Here is a 5536-nt window from a genome sequence, read left to right on the forward strand (position 1 = left end):
TTTTTTTTGAGACAGTCTCGCTCTGTCGCCCAGGCTGGGTGCAGTGGCCAGATCTCAGCTCACTGCAAGCTCCGTCTCCCGAGTTTACGCCATTCTCCTGCCTCAGCCTCCCGAGTAGCCAGGACTACAGGCGCCTGCCACCTCGCCCGCTAGTTTTTTTGTATTTTTTAGTAGAGACGGGGTTTCACCGGGTTAGCCAGGATGGTCTCGATCTCCTGACCTTGTGATCCGCCCGTCTCGGCCTCCCAAAGTGCTGGGATTACAGGCATGAGCCACTGCGCCCAGCCGTAGATTCCTTTCAAAATATTACTGCTCATTGACAATGTACCTGGTCAACCAAGAGCTGTGATAGAGATGTACAGGAGATGAATGCTGTGTTTTCATGCCTTGTAACACAATATACAATCTGCAGCCCACAGATCAAAGAGTCATTTCAAATTTCAAGTCTTATTTCTTAAGAAATACATTTCATAAGGCTATAGCTGCCATAGATAGTGATTCCTCTCATGGATCCAGGCAAAGTCAACTGAAAACTTTCTGGAAAGGATTCACCATTCCAGATGCCAATTTGTGATTCATGGAAGGAGGTCAAAATGTCAACATTTTAATAGGAGTTGGGAAAAAGTTGATTCCAACCCTTGTGGATGACTTTCAGAGGTTCAGGACTTCAGTGGAGGAAGTCACTGCATATGTGGTGGAAATAGCAAGAGAACTACAATTAGAAGCAGAACCTAAAGGTGTGACAGAATTATTGCAAATTCATGACAAAACTTTAACAGATGAGGAGTTGCTTCTTATGGATAAACAACAAAAATGGTTTCTTGAGATGGAATCTACTGTTGAAGATACTGTAAGCATTGTTGAAATGGCAACAAAGGATTAGAATATGACATATTCTTAGTTACTTAGTTGATAAAGTAGTGGCAGGATCTAAGAAGGTTGAATGTCTCTTTTTTTTTTTTTGAGATGGAGTTTCGCTCCTGTTGCCCAGACTGGAGTGCAATGATGTGATCTCAGCTCACTGCAACCTCCGCCTCCCATGTTCAAGTTTCTCCTGTCTCAGCCTCCTGAGTAGCTGGGATTACAGGCATGTGCTACCATACCCAGCTAATTTTCTATTTTTAGTAGAGATAGGGTTTCTCCTTGTTGGTCCGGCTGGTCTTGAAACTCCAACCTCAGGTGATCCACCCGCCTCGGCCTCCCAAAATGCTGGGATTGCAGGCGTGAGCCACCACATCCGGCCATCGATGTCTTATTTTAAGAAATTGCCACAGCCATCATCAGTCAGCAGCCATCAACTCAAAGCAAGATCCTCTACTGCTACTTGCTGAAGGGTCAGATGATTATTAGCATTTCGTTTTAATAAAGCATTTTTAAATTAAGGTAGGTATGTTGTTTTTCTTTAGACATAATGCTATTGCACACTTAATAGACTATGGTCTAGTTTAAACATAACTTTTATATGTACTCATTAACAAAAAAATTAATGTGACTTGCTTTATTATATTTGTTTTATGGCAGTGGTCTGGAGCCAAACTGTAATATTTTCAAGGTTTGCCTGTACATCAGGCTATTTGATCTTACCCCACAGTTCTTGGATGCTCTGTCCTGTATCCCCACCACTACTCTCTTTTGCTTTGTCTGTTTAGATACTTGCTATTGACCTCTTTTCAAGTTCATGAATTCTTCAGCTATATCAAGTTTGAAGAAATTCTCTATCTCCAATATTGTGGCCTTTCTTTTTTTTTTTTGACACAGAGTCTCGCTCTGTTGCCCAGGCAGGAGTGCAGCGGCACGATCTCAGCTCACTGCAACCTCCGCCTCCCGGGTTCAAGCAATTCTCATGCCTCAGCCTCCTGAGTAGCTGGGATTATAGGTGTGTGCTACCACCCCTGGCTAATTTTTTGTATTTCTAGGAGAGCTGGGGTTTTCCCATGTTAGACAGGCTGGTCTCGAACTCCTGGTCTCAACTGATCTATCTGCCTCAGCCTCCCAAAGTGCTGGGATTACAGGGTATAAGCCACAGTGCCTGGCCAACCTTTTTATGTATGTATATCTGGTGTTTCCATTTCACCCTTTTTTACCCACTTCTCTGCTGAAATTCACTATCCATTATTTCCCACCCTTTCCACCAGATATGTTAATATATTAATTGATTGTCTTAGGGTCTGCTAGTCCCAACCTCTGTTTCATTTCTGAATTGGATTCTTTTGGTTTTTGATTGACTGCCAGACTCGTGTATAACAGAAGGAATAAGGTAGATTGTGTTATACCTGGAAATGCACACACTTCTGTCAGACGGATATAGTTTGGATGTTTGTTCCTTCCGAATCTCATGTTGAAAAGTGATTCTTGATGTTGGAAGTAGGGCCTGGTAAGAGGTGTTTGGGTCATGCGAGGGATCCCTCACGAGCGGCTTGGTGCCCTCTTTAGGGTAATGAGTTCTCCATTAGTTCACGTGAAAGCTGGTTTTTTAAAAAGAGCTTGGGCCAGGCGTGGTGGCTCATGCCTATAATCCCAGCACTTTGGGAGGCCAAGGTGGGTGGATCACTTGAAGTCAGGAGTTGGAGACCAGCCTGGCCAACATGGTGAAACCCCATCTCTACTAAAAACACAAAAATTAGCCAGGCTTGGTGGCGCATGCTTGTAATCCCAGCTACTCAGGAGGCTGAGGCATAAGAATCCCTTGAACCCAGGAGGCGGAGGCTGCAGTGAGCTGAAACGGTGCCACAGAACTCCAGCCTGGGTGACAGACTGAGACACTATCTCAAAAAATAAATAAATAAAATAAGATAAATAAATAAAAAGAATTTCGCATCTCTCTTGCTCCTGCTCTTGTCATGTGACACATCAGCTCCCCTTTCCTTCTGCCACAAGTAAAAGCTTCCTGAGGCCTAACCAGAAGCAAATGCTGGCACCATTTCTTGTATAATCTGTAGAACCACGAGCCAAAATAAACCTCTTGTCTATAAATTATCCAGCCTCAGGTATTCCTTTATAGCAATGCAAAATGCATTAACACAGAGACCACTAGTTTGGAAATTGTGTCAGTGTAAACACCAGTTTTAGGGGTTTGAGTTGGATTAATGCTGTCACTATCTTCAGTATACTACAGGCTTCAAATTTTTCCAGTGCTTGACTGCTACTACCTTATGCTTATAGCGCACCTGGAGTACAGGAGGACTTTTCTGAGTCCCACCCTCAATTTTCAGGGATCCCTGTATGCCTACACCACAGAAAGGATCTATATTTACACCCCTGCTGCTTCCTCAACAACAGACTGGCATTCCTTGTTACTTAGTGCTAGGCTTGTAGCAGAGATGGGATTTTTTGTCTTTGGCTAGTCTGAGTCTTAGGGAGGCTTTGTGGGCCTGGCCTACAGGGATGTGGCTTTCTCAACATTCCTGCACCACTTCTCAACAGTAGTCAAAATCTGTTTCAAATCTATTGTTGGTCTTGTGCAACAATTTCATGCCCATTCCCCACTGGGAGCAGACCTCTTTATGTTATCCATGTGGCATCTTGGGCCTAGATTTTCCGCCCCTCCTCCAAGGTCAATTTTTGCTTCTACTCCTCTAGAAGTAATATTGTTTTCCTGTGTCCTGAAGGCAGAACATTTCCTACCTCTTTCCCAAAAGCAGGTGCATTTTGTCTACATTCCTACCCCAGAGCAATGAAATTTCTGCCTGGGCCCCAGGAATGATATGGATTGTTGCTCCTCCCTACAGTAGCCTAAGGCTTTTGCATCATTCAAGAGAAGAGCTTCAAAGTAGGCAGGGTTTCAAGGCAGCTAACTACCTTCTGTTTGCTTAAACCACCTACTAAGACTTTCTGGTTCCCCACCCTGCTTCCAGGCTTTCTTGAGGCCCGGTGTAGGCCCTTGGGAAAGAACTTGTTAGTGTGTATGAAGTTCCCTTATTTCAGATTCTTGGCTATTCCAAACTAGTATGCTAGCCCACACGTACACTTTAGGAATTTGTTAAAATTTTTGCTAATGTTTTCTTACCTGTTTATATAAAGGCCACCTCTTTCTCTTGGGTTCTTCCTAAGGTTAAACAGTCAGTATTGTTTGGACGAACGGAGGCAAGATGGTGCACTTCCGGGTTCTTCTTCACCAACTTTTCCCTTCCCGCGCGCGCGAAAATGCAGCCACCGCCCAGGGAGGGTGCAGACCAACTGGGCATGCGCCAGGTGACGTCAATCCGAAGAGACCAAGATTTACCTGGTCGCACCTGCAGAACGCCCCCCGACACGCCCGTGCCCCGCCTATTGCCCTCCCACTCCTAGAAAAGCCGCTCAGGAGGGACGCCAGGCGTGGCCTTCCTCAGTCCTCCACTCCTGTCGGGATGTCAAGACTGCAGGAACTCCGTCGGAGAGCCCCACCAGGGGACTCTGTCGGCCTTCTTTGCCGGAGGCGGACAGACCTCTTCCCCACACCTTAGGTGACCAAAATAAACTTGCAGTTTTGCTCCTACACTTGCCTCCTCGCTGGTTCTTTTGTGCCCGCTCTGGTGGTCTTTAGAAAAACAAATCAAGTATGTCCCATCTATCCTTGTAGGACTTAATCACTCTTTGGGATTTGGTTTGTTTGCCTCGTAATTTCAGTTCTTTGATATGCTCAAGAAAAAAAGCTTTAATTTTACAGATGACCCAGACTTTTCTCCTTGTTAAAATGGGAATGACAGTCTCTTGAGGTTTTCCACATCTTCTTCAGAAGCAGAGCTCTGACTACCTCTATTAAAGTTAGTTGATTTTTTGTTACTCTGTTAAGTCAGTATCATTTCCATTACTGCACATATTAAAACTAGTAATTTTTTTATTTTGTCTCTTCCATTAGACTTTAACCCCACAAAAACATATACTACATTGCTTTATTGTTGTAATCCATTATACCTAGCACCATAATTGTACATACAGTACTCAAAACTAATACATATGACAGGTATTCATATTTTCAAAAACAAAAAACATTAACCCAACATAGAGAAAATACGTTAAAAACATCCATGGAAATATTAAGGAACAGAGGGAGAGGAGAGGCAAGGGCACAAAGGCAAACTGGGAAATTGTATTGTGAACCATCAGTTAGGTTTTAATTTATAACCTGCCTGGAGACTCTGTCTACAGCGTTGACTGAGTTCAAAACATAATGCACAAATAAGAAAAGTATACCCCAAACCACTCTTCTTTAATTAAGCTCTAAGAAAAACTCAAATAAATGAAATAGTAAAACATTGATCAATAATTCCTTATTGTTTATTCTCCTCTTACAAAAAGACACTTGGGACAAATAAATATAAAATGGCATATATCATATTTAGCAATGGGCAAATACACATTTTCTTGGTATTCTCCACAAGAATAAACTAATAAATTTTTCAGAGGCATACTCATTCTATCCATTTCTTACCCTCTAAAAAAAAAAAAAGGCAATTATTTTAATTCCCTTTAATTTTTAACAATGAATTCTCAAAATAAGTAATCTAGGACTATTCAGGGACCAAGACATCTGAATCAACAAGTTAAAAAAAAAAAA

Source organism: Rhinopithecus bieti, unplaced genomic scaffold, assembly GCF_001698545.2.
Source record: "Rhinopithecus bieti isolate Rb0 unplaced genomic scaffold, ASM169854v2 scaffold_3763, whole genome shotgun sequence".
NCBI lineage: Eukaryota > Metazoa > Chordata > Mammalia > Primates > Cercopithecidae > Rhinopithecus > Rhinopithecus bieti.